This window comes from Cynocephalus volans, chromosome 2, assembly GCF_027409185.1.
Source record: "Cynocephalus volans isolate mCynVol1 chromosome 2, mCynVol1.pri, whole genome shotgun sequence".
NCBI lineage: Eukaryota > Metazoa > Chordata > Mammalia > Dermoptera > Cynocephalidae > Cynocephalus > Cynocephalus volans.
In genome coordinates this window covers 39,795,201-39,816,857 of record NC_084461.1, presented here as the reverse complement: position 1 = coordinate 39,816,857, position 21,657 = coordinate 39,795,201, and positions in this window count along the sequence as shown.

Genomic DNA, 21,657 nt, shown 5'->3' with positions numbered 1-21,657 from the left:
CATTCGAATCCTACCTTATTTCATGTAATTCAATAACAGTAATGTTAATAGTATTGACCATTCAATTTGGTAGATGCAGGAGGGGAAAAGACAAAGGAATGGGAGGAGAAAGGAAAATGATTTCTATTTCTCCAACATTTTTAGAGAATACTTATACTGCTGCAGAAAATGAATCCAAATACAGAGACGCTGATGAACCATTAGCACAGACTACACAATGCAACTGATGATGTTAATGCACGTTTACAGTTCTTTATAGTCACCAGAAGTCATTTCATAATTAAAGAAAGTCATCATTTCTGTCTTTTTATATTTGAATGTTATGATTCACTTCTAACCTCCTTATTTAAACATTCTTTTATTTCAAACTAGCAGAGATATTCTTTCTATGTGAGCGCAAACCACATGGAAAGTTAGTTTCTAAGTTGCTCCCATTTCTTAGTTCTCTATGAGTCAAACATAGATTACAATGCTTCAGATCCAGAACTCTAACTTTAAAAATTCATATTTCCTCTCTCCACTCTCCACATTTCCATGGGGTTCTAGCTGATGGAGGGGAAGACTGTCCCTGGCTGAAGGAGAGGTTCACAGGCATGAGGTGTTGAAAGTCTACAGGAAACCCTGTAGTTTCCACCCAGAAGAAGGCCCTCACTGGATGTGCCCCTGGATCGTGATTTTTCGAGCCTCCAAGAGTGATGTGATATCCTAAGTTGCTGTAGAGAGTCACCAGAAGAAGGCAGCCCTCACCAGATGTGTTTCCTGGACTTTGGACTGAAACTGCTGGCAACCATTCAGCAGCAGACCCTCTCAAGATTGTCTATTTGCCCTTGCTCCTGTTGAGTTACCACCCTAGGAAGCAGGAGATGGGATCAGTATCAGCCCACTGGATATGATCCAGGAGGAGCAGTGAGGGACAGAACTGCTGAGCAGTATAAGACACTACCTACAAAATCAATAAACCTAAAAATAAAAGCAAAAACCAAAGCCCTTTTCCCAAATTTTTAGACTCATCTACAGCTTTACATGGTAAAAGATACAACTGCCATTCTTGAATGAGTCAAAAGGAGTCAAATGGCGTTGAGCTAAATTAAAACCCTACCAATAGTGTCAAACCTCTGGACTGTGAAACTCCCTGCCACAATGAATAAACATCCAAGAAAAGATACCAGAAATATGAAAAACCAAGAAAGTACACCACGAAAAGATAATATCTCAAGCTCTAGATCCTATAGAACAAGAAGCCCTTGAAATAACTGACAAGGAATTTCGAGTGATAATTCTAAGGAAACTGAATGAGATACAAGAAAACTCAGCTAGACATCATGATGAAATGAGGAAAAGTATACAGGACCTGAAAGAGGAAATGTACAAGGAAACCAATGCCCTGAAAAAAAATGTAGCAGAACGTACCAAACTCAAGAAGTTATTCAGTGAAATAAAAAACACAACGGAGAGTTTAACCAGCAGGCTTCTCGAAGTTGAAGAGAGAACCTCTGAACTTGAAGATGGGCTGTTTGAAATAACACAAGCAGACAAAAAGAAAGAAAAAAGAATCAAAGACATTGAAGAAAATCTGAGAGATATCAGACAACCTTAAGCGATCAAATATCCGAGTCATGGGTATTCCAGAAGGGGAGGAAAAAGGAGATTGCATTGAAAACATATTCAACAAAATAGTGGCAGAAAACTTCCCAGGTATAGGAAAAATCACAGATCTTCAGATCCAGGAAGCTCAACGATCTTCAAACGTATTCAACCCAAAAAGGCCTTCTCCAAGACATGTCATAGTCAAATTGGCAAAACTCAGAGACAAAGAGAGAATCTTAAAAGCTGCAAGAGAGAAGCGTCAAATCACCTATAAGGGAGCCCCAATCAGGCTAACATCAGACTTCTCATCACAAACCCTAAAAGCTAGAAAGGAATGGGATGATATTTTCAAAATACTAAAAGACAAAGATTGCCAGCCAAGAATACTCTACCCTGCAAGGCTATCCTTCCAAAATGAAGGGCAAATAGTATATTTCTCAGACAAACAAAAACTGCAGGAGTTCACTACCACACGACCACCCTTACAAGAAATCCTCAAGGGAGTACTGGGTTTGGTTCCTGAAAAATAGCTGCCACTGCCATAAAAACCCAAGAAAAATCAAAAGCCACTAGTAGAATAAAAATGGCATTCATGAAGAAAAAATAAACAAACAAAAATGCTATCTACAACTTAAGGAACCAATAAACACAGAAAACAGTAAATCAGAAAGCCAGGAACAAAAGACACCTAAGACAACCAAAGAACAATCAATAAAATGCTACGAATAAATCAACACTTTTCAATAACAACTCTTAACGTAAAAGGCTTAAATTCCCTAATCAAAAGAAACAGACTGGCTGACTGGATTAAAAAGCAGGACCCAACTATATACTGCCTTCAAGAGACCCACCTCACCCATAAAGACTATCACAGACTAAGAGTGAAAGGATGGAAAAAGATTTACCATGCAAACAGAAAAGAAAAACGAGCTGGAGTAGCTATTCATATATCTGACAAAGTAGACTTTAAACTAAAAATCATAAAAAGAGACAATGAGGGACACTACATAATGGTAAAAGGACTGATCCATCAAGAAGACATAACAATCATAAATTAGTACACACCCAATGTTGGAGCAGCCAGATTTATAAAAGAAACTCTATTAGACCTAAAGAAGGAAATAGACACTAATACCATAATAGCAGGGGACCTGAACACCCGACTGTCAATATTGGACAGAACATCTAGGCAAAGAATCAGTAGAGAAACACAAGATCTAAACAAGACTCTAGACCAATTGGGCTTGGCAGATATCTACAGAACATTCCACCCAACAACCTCAGAATATTCATTCTACTCATCAGCACATGGATCATTCTCCAGGATAGATCACATATTAGGTCACAAATCAAGTCTCAATAAATTCAAAAAAATTGGAATTATCCCATGTATTTTCTCAGACCATAATAGAAATCAATAACAAACGAAATTCAGGAAACTATACAATCACATGGAAATTAAACAGCATTCTACTTAATGACATATGGGTACAAGAAGAAATCAAGCAGGAAATCAAAAAAATTTTTGAAACGAATGAAAATAATGATGCACTATACAAAACCTGTGGGATACTGCAAAAGCAGTATTAAGGGGGAAATTTATTGCATTAAATGCTCACCTCAGAAGAATGGAAAGATGGCAAGTGAACAACCTAACACTTCACCTTAAAGAACTAGAAAAACAAGAACAATCCAAACCTAAAGTTAGCAGACGGAAAGAAATCATTAAGATCAGAGCAGAACTGAATGAAATTGAAACCAAAAAAACAATTCAAAAGATCAATGAATCAAACAGTTGGTTTTTTGAAAAGATAAATAAAATTGACAAACCATTAGTATGGCTAACGAAAAAAAGAAGAGAGAAAATTCAAATAACAAAAATTAGAAATGAAAAACGTGATATTACAACTGATTCATCTGAAATACAAGGTATCATTCAAGACTACTATAAACAACTATATGCCAACAGGTTTGAAAATCTGGAGGAAAGGGTTAAATTTCTGGACACACACAAGCTCCCAAAACTGAACCATGAAGACGTAGAAAATTTGAACAGACCAATAACAATAAAGGAGATTGAAGCTGTTATCAGAAGGCTCCCAATTAAAGAAAAGCCCAGGACCAGATGGAATCACAGCAGAATTTTACCAAACATTCAAAGAGGAATTGACACCGATTCCTTACAAACTATTCCAAAAGACTGAAACAGACACACATCTCCCAAACTCATTCTATGAAGCAAACATCATCCTGATACCAAAACCAGGTAAAGATATAAACAAAAAAGAAAACTCCTGGCCGATATCCTTGATGAATATAGATGCAAAAATCCTCACTAAAATACTAGCAAACAGAATACAGCAACACATACATAAAATTATTCACCACGATCAAGTGGGATTCATCCCAGGGATGCAAGGTTGGTTCAACATATGCAAATCAATAAATGTGATACACCATATTAATAAAGTCAAACACAAGGACCATATGATCATCTCTATAGATGCTGAAAAAGCATTTCATAAAATTCAACACTCATTCATGACAAAGACCCTCTATAAGTTAGGTATAGAGGGAAAGTATCTCAACATAATGAAAGCCATATATGATAAACCCACTGCCAATATCATTCTGAATGGGGAAAAGCTGAAAGCTTTTCCTTTAAGAACAGGAACTAGACAAGGATGCCCACTCTCACCACTCCTATTCAACATAGTGTTGGAAGTACTAGCCAGAGCAATCAGAGAAGAGAAGGAAATAAAGGGCATCCAGATTGGAAAAGATGAAGTCAAACTGTCCCTGTTTGCAGATGACATGATCCTATATATCGATAAGCCTAAAGCCTCTACAAAAAAACTCTTGGAAGTTATAAATGATTTCAGCACAGTAGCAGGATACAAAATCAACACACAAAAATCAGTAGCATTTCTATTCTCCAATAGTGAACATGCAGAATGAGAAATCAAGAAAGCCTGCCCATTTACAATAGCCACCAAAAAAATAAAATACTTAGGAATTGAGTTAACCAAGGAGGTGAAAAATCTCTATAATGAGAACTACAAACCACTGCTGAGAGAAATTAGAGAGGATACAAGAAGATGGAAAGATATCCCATGCTCTTGGATCAGAAGAATCAACATAGTGAAAATGTCCATACTACCATACAAATTAAATGCAATCCCCATCAAAATTCCAATGACATTTTTCTCAGAAATGGAAAGAACTATCATGACATTTATCTGGAATAACAAAAGACCATGCATAGCCAAAGCAATGCTGAGCAAAAAAAAATAAAGCTGGAAGCAGAACACTACCTGACTTTAAACTATACTACAAAGCTCTAATAACCAAAACAATATGGTACTGGCATAAAAACAGACACAGTGATCAATGGAATAGAATAGAGAATCCAGAAATCAACCCACACACCTACAGCCATCTGATCTTTGACAAAGGCACCAAGTCTATACACTGGGGAAGAGACTGTCTCTTTAGCAAATGGTGCTGGGAGAACTGGATATCAATATGCAGGAGAATGAAACTAGACCCATACCTTTCACCATACACTAAAGTCAACTCAAAATGGATTAAAGAAGTAAATATATACCCTGAAACAATAAAACTTCTTAAAGAAAACATAGGAGAGACACTTCAGGAAAAAGGACTGGACTCAGACTTCATGAATACGACCCCAAAAGCACGGGCAACCAAAGGGAAAATAAACAAATGGGATTATATCAAACTAAAAAGCTTCTGCACAGCAAAAGAAGCAATTAACAGAGTTAAAAGACAACCAACAGAGTGGGAGAAAATATTTGCAAAATATACATCTGACAAAGGATTAATATACAGAATATACAAGGAACTCAAACAACTTTACAAGAAGAAAACAAGCAACCCAATTAAAAAATGGGCAAAAGAGCTAAGTAGGCATTTCTCTAAGGAAGATATACAAATGGCCAACAGACATATGAAAAAATGCTCAACATCACTCAGCATCCGGGAAATGCAAATCAAAACCACACTGAGATACCATCTAACCCCAGTTAGGATGGCTAAAATCCAAAAGACTCTGAACGATAAATGCTGGCGAGGTTGCTGAGAATAAGGAACTCTCATATATTGTTGGTGGGACTGCAAAATGGTGCAGCCTCTACGGAAAATGGTATGGAGGTTCCTCAAACAATTGCAGATAGATCTGCCATACGACCCAGCTATCCCACTGCTGGGAATATACTCAGAGGAATGGAAATCATCAAGTCGAAGGTATACCTGTTCTCCAATGTTCATCGCAGCACTCTTTACAATAGCCAAGAGTTGGAACCAGCTCAAATGTCCATCATCAGATGAGTGGATATGGAAAATGTGGTACATCTACACAATGGAATACTACTCAGCTATAAAAATGAATGAAATACTGCCATTTGCAACAACATGGATGGACCTTGAGAGAATTATATTAAGTGAAACAAGTCAGGCACAGAAAGAGAAATACCACATGTTCTCACTTATTGGTGGGAGCTAAAAATAAATAACTAAATTCACACACACAAAAAAAAAACTGAGGAGGGCGGGAAAGAAGACACAACAGCTACAATTCCTTGAAGTTGATATGACAAGCAAACAGAAAGGTCATTGTTGGGTGGGAGGGGGGAGAGGGGGGCTTCGGTAATGGGTCACAATAATCAACCACATTGTATATCGACAAAATAAAATTAAGGGAAAAAAAATTTTTTTTATAAATAAATAAATAAAAATTCATATTTGAGTTGAGAGAAGGCAAAAAAATTTCCTTCCCCGAAAGCATCTTTTAGGAGATCCATGTGAATTCGTAAATGCCAATTGCCTGTTCTCAAACACAGATTAAATGATCCAACACGCTAGATATGTTCATGTATATACTTTATGTCACCAATAATTATATTAAGTAAAAAATAATCATATTAATTGAATAGATATATAAAATAAGATAGAGATAAAGATATAATTTACTTTCTAAACCACTGGAATTTTCTGTACTAGCAGATAAATCAGCACCATTTAATCTCCCAGATGTGGGTGTCTGAGAAAACATATGACTCTGAGTCCACTAAAGAAACAGCAAAAAGTGGCTTGTTCTAAGTCAAAGTTCCTGACAAATTGGGTCTAGATATAAAAGCTAAGTTCCAAATAATAGCCACTTTGACTATTATGTACATCAACCAAAATAATAATGATAATAATAATAATAATTTAGTTTTGCATCTGTTAAGATTATTTGGCTAACCCCTTGATTTATCTTATCATACACGCCCTCAGTCCAAACTCATGTCTTGATTTCCTTATCACTACTGACTGTGGGATAGTTTTCCTCATTGCAGAAGTTTGATATCTCAGACTCTTCCTCAGCCTTACCATATGCTCATCCATCTATTCAACCACACACCAAACTCCTCATAATTTCCCTTCTTTTCCAGTCTCACTGACTCCACACTTGGAGTAGGTCTTATAAAATTATTAATGTACTACTACAATTGTCTCTCAGTGGCTCACCCTGTCTGAATTTTCTCAGTTATGTCCTATCATCCACATTGCTACTGGAAAAGATCACTTTCTGACTTAGATTAGGCAGCAAGAAGTCCCTTTGGCCTATCAAAATAGTGCAATTTCCTAGTCTTTGCTTCAGTGGCCTCTGATTTCTATAAGCCTAACAAAATGTGAGAACATATTTCCACAAGCTGACCTTTATCTTTATTCCATTTTTATTTATGTTGTTATTTTCTCAAGGTAGCCCTACTTCACATCACTCAGCTTAACAGCATGTCTTCTGTTAAAAATCCCATAGGGTCACCTATCCCACTGCCACTGCTGCTCCCATCTCCCTGCACAGCAATTCATCCTGCTCCCCACTGCCTCTGCTGCTGCTCCTGCCACCCAGCTTGGGTGCTGCCAGCTCCACCTTGCCCAGATACAGGTGTTCCTGTGTTTTACCAGGCAGGAAGGAAGAGGAAAGAAGTGAGTGAGTGCTGCCCCACACACCTGTAGGTGGGAACTACCTGTGCAGCCCATGCAACTGCCTTGACCCAGGTTGTGCAAGGGACACACACACAACCACCAGTGAGTACAGAAACTCAGGATAGCCAGATAGAGTATGGAGAAAATACCCAGCCACAACCAACCCATCACCCAACAAACAGAATAAAGGACCCAGGAGGAGCCTCTGCCTGCAAGAAAGAGAAATCCCATCCAGGGTCACCCATTAAAGATGAGGAACTTCAGATACCCCAGTGCACCTATCATGGTCACAGGACACTAGCCAGGTTGCCAACAAGTCTGTCCAGGGACACCCACTTCAGCTAAGGAGCAACAGCTCACCCAGGCACTTCTCCCAAGAACTTGAGATCTCTCCTGCATCCTTGATGACCCAACACAGTGTCACTCACTTCAGTAAGGAACCACCCAGTGCCTAGGCCCAGAGGCACTCACAGATAACAGCAACATTGAATATGGCCAAAGAACCACATGAAGACTATGCTATTATGTCTACCCAGAACCCTACCCAGCAGTCAATATAAAACATATCTACAGGAGGGAGCCTCTCTCCTCAAAAGCCACTCCAGAGTAACAGAAGAAGCATCTGCTCTGTCAGATGACCAGACATCGACATAGGGATACTAGATAAACAAAAAGAAAATTTGACACCACCAAAGGAATACAATAATTCTCAAATACCAGTCCCCAAAAAGTGGGAAAACTTTGAAATGTCTGAAAAGGAATTCAGAGCAGCGATCTTAAGGAAACTCAGTGAAATAAAAAGAAGACTCACTTAGAAAATACAATGAAATGAGAAAAACTATCCAGGATATCAAGGAGAAAATTTACAAAGAGATAGATGCCTTTAAAAAAGAATGTAGCAGAATTCCTGGAACTGAAGGATTCATTCAACAAAATGAAAAATACAACCAAGAGCTTAAGCAGCAGGCTAGAGTAAGCAGAAGAAGGAATTTCTGATCTCAAAGACAGTCTTTTTGAAATAACCCAGGTGGACAAAAAAAGAAAAAAAAACTTTGAAAAAACAGAGAAAATCTGTGAGAGCTATCAGACAACTTTAAGCACACAAACATCAGAATTATGACTGTTCTGTAAGGGGAGGAGAAAGGAAATGGCATTGAAAACATATTCAATAAAATAACAGCAGAAAACTCCCCAGATATTGGGAGAGATACAGACTTCCAGGTCTAAGAGGCTCAAAGATCCCTGATCAGATCTAATCCAAGAAAGTCCTCTCTGAGACACATTATCATCAAATTGTTTAAAGTCAAAGCCAAAGAGAGAATCTTAAAAACAGCAAGAGAAAAACATCAAGCCACCTATAAGGGAGTTCCATCTGACTAACAGCAGATTTCCCAGCAGAAACCTTACAGGCCAGAAGAGGATGGGATGACATATAGAAAGTACTGAAAGAAAAAACTGCTAGCCAAGAATACTATACATTCTCAGCAAGCTTATCCCTCAGAAATGAAGGAGAAATAGTGTATTTCCCAGACTAATAAAAACTGTAGAAGTTCACCATCAGAAAGAAAGAAAGAAACACACAGTAATACATTGAACTTTCTAAAGGAGAGAACAGAACTGTGGTTACTAGAAGTGGGAAAGGGGAAAGGGGAGCTAGTGTGAAATTGGTTAGGGATCACAAAGAATGAGCATGTTTTGTAATGATAAATATACTAATTATCTTCAGTTTATCATCACATGTTGTACACAGATATTGATATTCATCCTGTACCACGCAAATATGTAAAATCAGTTATGATTCAATGAAAAATAAAAATAAAACTTCAACAGACATCCTGTTTTCCTTGAGTGCCAACAGCATTCTGCACCAATCTCAAAGTTTTTATCAAATAATGGCTGGTATTGTAATTACTCCTGAAAAAGTCTTATATCCCTTGCAAATGTGGCTTATTTATGTTCTACCGCCAAATACATTTTGAACAAAGTAAGTTCTTCAAATTACATGTTGAATGAATATAATAATCTTCAAAAACCTAATACCAAATATATTATTGTATATGACTACTCTATAAAAATTTTTTTTTTTTCTGCTTGGTAAAGGGGATTGCAACCCTTGGCACAGTGTTGTCTGCACCACACTCAGCCAGTGAGTGCACTGGCCATCCCCATATAAGATCCGAACCCATGGTCTCAGAGCTACCAGCACCATACTCTCCCGAGTGAGCTGCGGGGCCAGCACCTCTATAAAAAATTTTTTAAGAAATAAGTGTAACAGACTCACAGACTCTAGATTCATAAAATTCATTGGAAAATTATTTCTGTTTTGAAAGTTCATGCAGAACTAGCATAGATGATTGACTGTGAGTTAACAAACTTGAAGCTACATTAACAAAAAAAAATTAGCTGCAATAGCAAAGAGCAAAACAGATAAAGACAATCCAAGATGGAATCTACTTGAGCTTTTCTGTAAAACACATACAGACTCCAAACTTCATTCAATCTAAGTTTCACATTTCATTTAAAATATGACCATTTATACCCTGTGTCCCCCACTCAATAATCCCCACTTCCAACCCCCTCATCCTCACCCATCCACCCCCCCCCCCCCACTTTGTAAACCAATTTCTGGTGGTTGATAAGCTGCCAGTATGAATCTGGCCCTCACATCATGTCAGGAGGGGTAACAATCAGCATTGTATCTCATGAATATTCATAATAAAATAAATTTTTTTTAAAAATATGACCATTTAAGATATTTCTTCATATGTTGTTAACCTAATAATAATCATGGTCTCTGATTGTTTAGTGCCTACTATGTGCCGGAATCTGCTGAGAGCTTTGAGTATATTCTTATCTAATCCTCACAACAACATTATGAGATGAGTATTATTATACACATTTTGTAGATGAGGAAACTGAGAATCAGCATGGTAAAATAACTCTCCCAGGACCTCATAGCTAGAAAATGGCAGAGCCAAGACCCAAACATATATTTGTCTGATATCAGTGTTTATCCTCTTATCCACCTCACTTTAATGTAGATTAGTCCTAAAATACAAACACAAATGATATCATTTGAAACCTAATTTTTATCTGTCACAGAATTTATAGGATATTAGCATGTCATTTTGTGTCTTACAGACTGTGAGGAAAATAGAGTAGTTTAGTCAGGCCCCCTGCCTCAGGTCCAGTTGGGGGTGGTGCAGCACATTCTTTGTAAACATGCTGTGTGGGAGTGGAGTTAGTGCAAATGCACTCCATGTATCTTTTTAGCTTGTTGCTATTCTTGTGTGTTCTTCAGTGTGTGAAGGAGCAGCTCTGAACTGCTGGTTGGTGGAGCTTGCATCTAAAAATAGAGCAGCTATTTTTGCTGGCAGCTGCTCAATTTCTCCTTTGGACTGCCTAGCTCTTAGAAGTGTGTGTGCTGAATAAAGCTTATTATCTCTTCAACCAAGGCTCCAAGCACGTTTTTCCTGTTACTAGCTCGTAGACCTGCATGTGAAGGGTTTGCCACCCAGTCTGCACAATGGGCTCGAGGGGTCTGTGAGCTCCAGACCCAGCCCTAGCTCTACACAGGCATCAATCAATAAGTTACTTATTCAATCTTTTCAATCAAAGACAATATTTGCAGGGTTAGCATTATTTAGAGATTTAATTTTGGTTAGAATTCATGACAACTTTAAGGTATGTCTTGAGGATAAATTTTGCATCATTTGCCTCTTGTGAAAAACTACTAAGATCATACAAAACTTAAATGGCATAATGCAAATGACATTTAGAATTACTGAATATAAGTTGATATAAATACTGAAAACAATATAATTATATTAGGCCTGTCAAATTCACAGAAAATAAAAATAAGATAATTGTGTAAGGAAAATTTTATCTGTTGCCACTTACATCAACTAACTATATATTTTGGAAAAAATAATGCTAACCTGAGAGTATTTCAGAAATTAACCACTTTTCAGTAGTACTAGAATATATTTAGAAATAAGTTTTAAATTTTAATGGAATGGACTTAATTGATACACTTAAGGATTTACTAGAACCAAGGCTAAAATAACACTACCCTATTAAAAAAAATAGGTTTTTAAAAAATCGATTCAAGTTAACCTAAAAATCTAAAGTAAATCCCCGCTTCCTAAATGCTCTATTGTTTTTTGTACAATGGTTAGTGTACATGGAATTGTGATCCTCTATTTTTGTTTTCAGTAGAGAAAATAATATTCTTATGTGCTTGCGATATCCCTGAGAGATATCTAGTCATTCAAGCATTCATTCAATAACTAAACTACTTATTGATCACTATCCAGATGCCAGCCCTTCTGCAAGGTACCATGTATGCAGCAATGAGCAAGATGAATAAGATTTCTGCTCTCACAGAATTTACCTTCCTATGGAGAAGATAGTCGATAAACAAATACACAAATAAATAAATAAGTTAATTTTAGATAGTGTCAACTATTACAAGGGCATTAAAATAGGCTAAATTAAGAAAGAGCATCTCAAGGGCAACATTAAATCAGGTGGTCAAGTAAAGTTACTTTTAGATGGTGGCCTTTGAACCAACAACTGAATGAAAATAAGGAGCCACACCTGTGAAGACTTGGGGAAGAGTATTCCAGGTCTAGGAAGAGATGCATGCAAAGGCTCTAAGATGGGAAGGAGCTTAACCACTTCAAGGAAAAGGAAAAAGCCTAGTGTGACCAGAGTGTTATAATCAGAGGGAGACAGGGGAGGAGACTGGGCTAGAGAGGTATGAACAAGCCAACTCACTTAGTGCTTTGTTGACCATGTGAAGACCTTTGGGTTTTAATGTGAATTGCAATAGGAAGCAAGGATATAAGCAAGTGAATGACATGATCTGATTTATACTACAGAGAAAATTAGGTCCCATAATATTATTGAAAAAATTAAACCATATACTCAGGGGTACAAAAATAGAATCACAATAAACGTAACCCCTGGCTTGGATGTATGGAGTAGCCCTCTCCTGTAGATTTCTTTTGGAAATTACCATCTACTGGTATTTTATTCTCCCAACATAGATGCCATTATTCATTTTACAGCTAGGGACTGAGACACAATAAGATTAATTTATTTTCCATTCCCTTCCCGTAATAACAACCATCACTGTGGAAAATGCATCCCAGTAGCAACTTTGTGGCTGCTGTCTAATTAGGGCAAGTATTTTGTCTTGCTGATTTCATTGAACAATTTTCCTCATCCTTCACTTCTGATCGAAGAATTCCTTTGAGTACTTCTGGAAGACAAAATGGTGCTTGCCAAATTACCAGCAGACAGGCAGTCCTGCCTTAATTGATGAATGGTACTAGTGTTATGTATCGCTAAGCTCCAAACCAATTCACTTTAGCCACTTGAAGTATTCAGTCATATCCTAACAACACAATGTAGGGAACGAGTGTCTTATTACTTTCAGGAAACAGAATTATTAAATAAAAATAAGATGGTATTTGGGGTGCTTTACTGCCCTCACAGTACATACAAGTCAAATAAACACCATCTTCCAGTTTTTCGGCCCAGAGATCAGAAGCTTAAAAGAAGTCAGTCTTGAAAGTCAACCCATTGACCTCTGCCTCTCCATTATCTTGTGTTAGACTTTTAGAAAAACTTCTGTATAGCTACAGCTCCTTAAACCTCATAATCTCAAGGAGAGCTCAGAGGACTTGACTTGTCTTAGGAGATGTTAAAGCGGGGTTAGTAAATTTAATGAAAACTTAAAAGATCATAGAAACTTTTTTGCTGGCCAGTGAATGTTTTTTCCTAATCTTTGAACAGTGCTTTGTTGTATGTATCCTTTTATTACATTTTTGCAAAAAAAAAAAAAAAAAAAAAAGTCACAATCGTCGCTCAAAGAGGATGTGCCGGCATAGCATAAGCACCAAAATGTTTTGAGGGGATGGACTTCTTTGAATGTTTTCCTCAAAATTATTATGGGAAATAAAGTGTTGGTGGAGGAGTCACTATGCTGTTCCAGTGTCACTTCATGGCAAAGGATTACACTGGTCAGTCCCATTGTGAAACATCCTTTCTTCTGATAAATTGAAAAGATAAAAGAGCTTCCTGTTATAGTTGGTCTTTGGACATGTCACCATCCCTTGCTGGTTTCCTTATCCTAGTGCACACCTCTCTCTGTTCATGGTCCCCTCATTAAGTTCTTCCCCATTAGACCATTTTGACTGTGCCGTCTGTTCTCTGCTGGGATCCTAACTGATGCTCTACCTCGTCTCTAATCAGAAGCAAACTAAAATCCTGTTGAAAGCACAGGCTCTTATGATCTTTCTCAACAGTCTGCACCATCTTGCCTTTCATTTATCACTACCCTGACTATTATTATGATGTCATACTGATGCTGGGGACCCAGAGCTTGTGGAAAAACACAGCTCAAACCAACCAGTATTTCTGAGCATCTACTATGTGTCAGGAACTGTTCTAGGAACTGGAAAGATAGAGATAGAAGACGTTGTCCCCGCTCTCAGGGATATCATACTCTATTGGGTAAATATCTTCTCAAAGCGACTAACTTGCAAGAATCCTTCTCAGAGATTTTTCTCCCACATAAAACCAGCCCATATGTGAAGAAGGGAAATACAGAAGGCAGACTCTACAATAATTACAGTCCAGAGACTGCAAATAGTGGTGTTTGAAGAGCTATGCAAGAGATCAGGTATATGAGGGAAAGTAATAGGATGATAAAGCTTGAAATTTAGTTAAAACCAGGTAATAAAGAGCATTTAATGCCATGCCAACTAATTTATTTGGGTATAATTTGATAGGAAAGAGTATACCATTAAAGATTTCTAAATAGGAGAATGAAATGATCAGATCAAATTTTAGAAGTATTATTCTGGAGCCATAAACCAATGAATTGAAGAATACTGAAAGAAGAGGGAAGACTAGGTATGAAGTCCTTACAATAGCCCCAGTAAAAGACTGAAATAGAGGACACAAAGAGGAAGATGCAAACGCAAAAGACAGCAGAATATGAAAAACAACTGGAAACAGCTCCTTAATTCTAGGATTAATTATTGAAGAACAGGAATTTTTTGGTGAATTGTTGTGGGTTACATAATTGTTAACCCAGATCTTTTTGGTCTCAGCTCAAGATTTACTGATTTCTCTCCTAAATCAAACTACTGCTCTGTGTAAATTGCTGGCATATTTCCCACTTGGAAATAATTAACCAAAATATCCATATGCCCCACTATTGCTCCATTTTTAAAAAGTTTCTGAAATGCATTTGTTGTAGTAAGAGTATGGTGGTCATCATTCTGTTACAAAGAATGTGGTGTGGTTTTTCTGTCTTACATCATACAAGAAAAACATTGAAAGCTTTATAATGAAAACTGAAACTATAATCATGACTCAAATATGATTCCATCACGTTTCACTTTCTACATAAATTCTGAAAATGAGAAAAAGTAGGAAGTGTTCCTCCTGCTTTAAAAACAAAGAGTAACAGAGAGTAAGGGAACAGAGAGCTAACATAATTATACAAATACAGGATTAATCGATATCATATGGAAGAGGTCATTATGATAGTATCAATCACTGTTAAAAGCAAAAATATTAAAGATTGAACAGCAGACATGTTTCTACTCAAACAGATCACTTATAGGCAATGAGGCAATATAAATTCTTCTCTCCCATTTATTTCTTCATATTGAATAGTTCAGATAAATATTCTAAGACAAAATCAAGGCTTTTATATCTTCAGCATCCCCTAAGGGTCAGTTTTTAGTCCTTGACTCTTCACTCTCCAGGTTCACTCCAGCTAAGAAGAGCTCATCTATTCCCATGGTTTCCATTACCATCTCAGTATTCCACCGTTCCAGGCCTGCCATCTCTCCTCAGCTGAAACATCTTTTCTCTTTCTGGCTACTGGACATTTCTGTGTAGATGTCTTGCAGTTACCCCAAACTCAATGTATGTTATCTCCATTATCTCTTTCTTCCATTATCTATCTCTTCCACCTCTGAATCAGTTCCCCCTCCCATCATCACTACGTTCAAAACGTTACATTTTCCCACCAGCCCTCCAATCTTGAAATCTTGACACCCTCTATTTCCACTCCTCTATTTTACTCATTCCTATAAGTGTTTTCTTCCAAATGTACATTATTATTTACCTCTAGGGCCTTCACATCTGGGTTAATTAGCCATAATACTTTAGTAGTACATACTATACTATACAATTCTCCACAGCAAAATGTTGAAAAACACTGCCCTGAATTCCAGGACTGGCTCTGACTGCAATGTGTGGCCTTTGACAAGTTTAATGTCTGAAACTCCAGTCTCCTCATCTGTAAGATAGGGATAATAATAGCAATGGCTTCAACAGGTTGTCAAGAGGATGAGATGGCACAATGCATGTAAAAGAACATAGCACCTTACTTAGTCACTAATAAGAATTCAGTGAATTTTAGCTGCTGATGTCATCATTACCTCACCAAGATCCAATGCATAGTATATGATAGCCAAGCTAATCTTAATTAAACTTAGATTATGACACTCTTCTGCTCAAATTCCATTTATCAGCCACCTAAATCACCAGAATTTATCTAAATTTTTCTGTCCTGGATCATATACTATTTGCTTATTAAAAATGTCTTGCTTATGATGGTATTGAAAACACCATACGAGATGCCTCCCTACTTAGTCATCAATAACTCACTCCAAGTACCCAGGGCCTTGAAAATTATCCTTTTTTGGTCCTTCTTCTAACTTAGAACCAAAACAGGAAACACCAGCCATTAACACATTTTTTTCCAAAAGCCTAAAAAAACCTACTAATTTTATTCATTTTTTTGACTTTGAAAAACTGGAGTTTAGTATCAGGTGGGAGTATAATTTCTTTTGGAATGTGATGTCTATGGCCTGGTCAGGGACTAAACACCAGAACATGGAATCTGAATAACTGACTCAATCATGGTGTGTTCAGGAGCAGGTAGGCCTCTGCACAAGCCTGTCAATGTGCCGTGATAAGTGAGCCCAACAGTAATCTGAGGCTGGAAAATGTTTCAAACCCTTTTCCGAAAGTTAGGGATTGGCATTATTTTTTTCTCCTCAACATTTTTAAACCCTTTTGTGTTTTAAGGGAAATTCAATCCATCTGTTTGTGATTCTTCAAAACACTGTTGTTTTGTAAGAGCTATTTGATGTCACAAAGCCTGAAGAGTCTCAGCAAAGCCATGTGCTTCCCAACAGAAGGCTATAGATCTCTCCAAGAAATTAATGAAAGTAGAACCTCAGGCATCTTATACCTCATGGATCTATCACATTTCTAGAATTTCTCCCAACTTCGATTTCCTTTTCTGAGGAGCATCTCATTAGGAAATTGCTCCCCAACAGCTTAATTAGCCAGGCACTTCAAAATATAATATCCACCTCATATTTATCTTTTCAGGACATTTTAATTCTGACCACTCTGTCACAGATAGGTAACATTCTATCTGAGGATATAAAATCCTTGCAATAAGTATTTAAATTTTCTATCTTAATTCTGTAGTTATGATATTTTTAAAGGAAAAAATAGCAGCAAGCTTGTATGACAATTCTGAAAATAGGCTTTACAGAAAAATATATCAAAAAAAAAAAAGAAGGTAACAGTAATGAAAAGGCTTCCTTTGCCTAAATAACCATTTTATGAATTTCTAAGACATAAACCAGTAGATGCAAAAATCATTTCATAAGAATAAGCTGAAGAATATAGCTTTCTTTTACTTAGAGTAAGCTACAGTTGTAAATAGAATCCTGGGGCTCTGACTGAAGCAATGAAAGAAATTAAATTGCAAAATAATTAAGAAAGATCCAATTTAACCAAAATATAATTTTGTCTTCCTGATGTAACCCAGGCTTTTGTCATTGCTTTCTCATATAAATCGGTGAATTAAGAAAAAGGAAATAACTCAAAGTGTGTTTTGAACTCCATCAGTCTAGTGGTGTTAAGCTTTTCTGTGGAACCTGACTTTAATCAAAACAGCAAAACAAATTGTTCATGCTAATTTATTAACCTATTGGAGTCTGAAAAGACCTGGATTCCAAAATTCCTCCCTAATTAAGTGGTATGGGGAATGCCATTCCATTTTTTTTTTTTTTTTTTTTTTTTTGTCTTTTTTTGTGACCCGTAAGGGGATCGCAACCCTTGGCTTGGTGTCCTCCGCACCGCACTCAGCCAGTGAGCGCACCGGCCATCCCTATATAGGATGGAACCCGCGGAGGCGGGAGCGCCGCTGCGCCCCCAAGTGCCGCACTCTCCCCGAGTGCGCCAGGGGGCCGGCCCCATTCCATTTATTTTTACAAAACTTTCTTCTGAATTTCTTTTATTGATGACTATGTTAAAAATATGAAACCAAGATTGACACAAAGGGCTCAATGAAAGATCAAAATGGTCATCATCTGGTTACTTGTGCAATACAAGAAATAAATCCCCTAATGGGTTGCCATAATATCTCAATATACACAAATGGGGATTTCAACTTTTAGTAGTCTTTTTCACTTTACGTGGCAATTTTTTGTTGTTGGGTATGAGATTGTTCCTCAAGATAAAATTCTCCAAATTATTTTCCATTAGTGCAGTTAAATAATGTTAAAGCCAATCACAATGTGAAACATGCGCATAACTTAAGGTGCAACACAAGAGAGAGCAGTCTCAGGTGAGAAACAACAGATTTCACTTGTATTCAGATCACACAAAGTTACGGTACCCCAGGACGGGTGGGTATGTACACCCAGGACACTGACATTTTACACACGTTCCTTTCCCTTTGATATAGACATAATCTAATTAAAATGGAAATGTATTAGGAAAGTCAAACAATTAATTGATGCAAGAAAGGTTGTTTTATGTTTTGTGTAAATCAAAGCTAAAAATTAATTTGAGGAACAGTGCTGTATTGTAGACTAAACACAATTTGGCCTGAGTATAGGGTTCGGTGTGGGTGTCAAAGTTGTTCTGTGCTACACATGGTCAGTAATCCTCAGCAGAAACGTTAACTCAATTTGTCAGTATTATCTTTATGTCAACAGTAATGCTTAAATATTTACAATAGGCATAGTACGCTGAGAGTTAGTAACGCAAGATAAATTGGAAAAATGCTAACAAAATGGATGGTACTAATAGAAAGCCCTGGCACTATGGACTCTGATTTTATATACAAGAGGCTTGCCTGAAGGTAAGATTTTATTAGGTTGTATTGTTGATATCTTGCTCCAAAAGTTTCCTTAAAAAATAAAAAAAAAAGATTAAAAGCTTTCTAAAAGGAAGCAAAGGCAATGAGCTTACTAAATTTATTCCACATCATAGTCAACATTTGAGTCCAAAGTACATGCTAGCTACTATTCTTTTAAATAGACATAAATAATATTGCACAACTTGAACTGCATGCATTCTCCAGATATACTGCATTTTTAAACTCTCCACAGAATTAAACAGCTACCACGTTAAAATATAACAAAGAGCTATGAAGAAAGGGAAATGCCCTTCCTCTTCTCTCATTTCCTCTGCTTCTGTTGCTACTGTTTGCTGTATTAAAGGAGTGCTGTGTGTTTAAATTCTTTGTACCCTGAGCTCATTGAAAACACAGAGATAGATAAAACTAACAAATACATCCCATGGACTAAAACACTGCTGCATCAAGCCACAAAAAAAATCAATCATTAAAAATATAAATCGCCAAATACCAAAAGCAAAAAAAAAAGACAAAAATTCTTATACTAAAGTGATCAGTATTAGGAAGAAAAAGAGAAAAATTAATGAAACAGTTGAAAGAAATGCACAGAAGTGGAAGAGATAACATTATGAATTTGTGAAGTGTTGTTTTTTTTTCTAAGTAAGGAAACAAAATCTGAGTAAAATTCTAAAGTTAGCTACTACCTCTAGAAGATTAGCATTTGTACTACACAAATGTAATCCACAAGGACGGGAATGCAAAATGAGTAAACCAGAAGATATTTTACTTTAAAGCCGATTTTAGTTTCAACCCTACCTTAGAATTTATCCATTCATTTAATTGCGTCTGTACTTAAAGAGAAAAAAAAGACACTTACTTGAGATATGAGCAGCCTACATCTTTATTTTTCACTCCTTCCCACCATTCAAACTGTCCTGTAATTGTTTTGTTGTGACATCTTAAGGAGAATTGACTGAGATGTTCTCCACTGCTGAGAAATCTGCAACAAATTGTTTCTCTGACATCTACTGCTAGGCCTAATATTTCCTGAAGGACTTTATTGCATTTTATCATGGAAAAAGTACATTAGCACTCTATTTAAGAGAACCTTCACTTTTCAATCCACAGTAGCAGAGAAGAAATCTAACAGAGGTTGTATACGTATCCTCAAAAGCAGCATTTTCCACCACTGCTGTATAACCTTCAGGTTTTCACTTATTTCTTCCTTCTATATCACATGTGCTTGGGTGCTTATCAAGCCATTAAGCTTCAAGAAACTTTCAAGAGAAGCACTGAATAACCATTAGGACAGATTGTTTAACCTGGTAAATTATGATAAGAGAGAAAAACAGATATCATCAAAACCACTGATTTTTTAAGAATCCACATTTTTCACTAGGTCTGTTACTATTTCCTTCCACTTTAATAACATGCCAGTTAATATTAATTTTAGTTCCTTTATGAGAAATAATTTAAGGTGACTATACACAGGGTATATCCATAATATACAAGAAACTCAAGCAATTACACAGTGAAATAACAAATAACCCAATTTTAAAAAATGGGCAAAGGAGCTGAATAGACATTTTTCAAAGGAAGACATACAAATGGCCAATAGGTACATGGAAAAATGCTCAACATCATTAGTCATCAGGGAAATGCAAATTAAAACTACATTGAGATACAATCTCACCCCAGTTAGACAGGCTATAATCAAAAAGACAGTGAATAACAAATGCTGGCGAGGGTGTGAAGAGAAGGCAACACTCCTGCACTGTTGGTGGGACTGTAAATTAGTACAATCACTATGGAAAATGGTATGGAGGTTTCTCAAACTACAGACAGATCTTCCTTACAATCCAGCAATCCCACTCCTGGGTATATACCCAGAGGAATGGAAATCATCATGTTAAAGAGATGCCTGCACTCCCAAGTTCATCACAGCTCTGTTTACAACAGCCAAGACATGGAACCAACATAAATGTCCATCAATGGATGATTGGATAAGGAAAGTGTGGTATATATACACGATGGAATACTACTCTGCCATAAAAAAGAATGAAATTCTCCCACTTGCAACATCATGGATGAACCTGGAGAAACTTATGTTGAGTGAAATAAGCAAAGCACAGAGGGATAAATACCGCATGTGCTCACTCATATGTGGGAGCTAAGAGAGAAAGAAGGAAGGAGAGAAAGTCCACAGTGGTGCGCTGGACTTGCAGAGGGAGAGAACGTACCTTAGGATACAAAGTGGAGTGGGTGGGATGGGGGAGGAGGAAAGAGGTGGGAGATAACTGGGTGGGGGACATGGGGCACAAACACAATTTGTGATAAGGTGCATGCTACCAGTATGGATCTGGCCTTCACATCTTGGGTATGAGCAGTGACAATCAGCTTTGTGTCTCATTAATATTCATAACCAAAAAAAAAGATTACTACCTAAGTTAAAAAATGTAGCAGAGAAAGGAAGAAAGGGTAACCTAGTAGGTGACCAAAAGAGAAAGACCAAGAGAAGATGATCTCTTTAGAAAGTCAGTCGTGTTTTGTGAGAAACAGTGGTTAATAGAGATTTTAGAGATTCTTGAGAAATCATTGTCCTTCACAGAAGTAATGAAATAAGGGGGGAAAAAAGAGTTCTTTCTAAGTAATTAGCATATAACAATACTACTATCCAATCATAGAGGGCCATCTCCTCTTTTCTTTATATATAAATCTGTACCCCTAATACTGTTGATTTTGTTTACAACAATTACTATTTGAAATTTTTCAGTTGTTGTTATTACTATCAATAATGGTGGCTTCATAGAACAAACAAATTGACCACAGTTTACTTAAGGACATATATAGTGTATCTATCATGAACAATTACAAATGTGTCC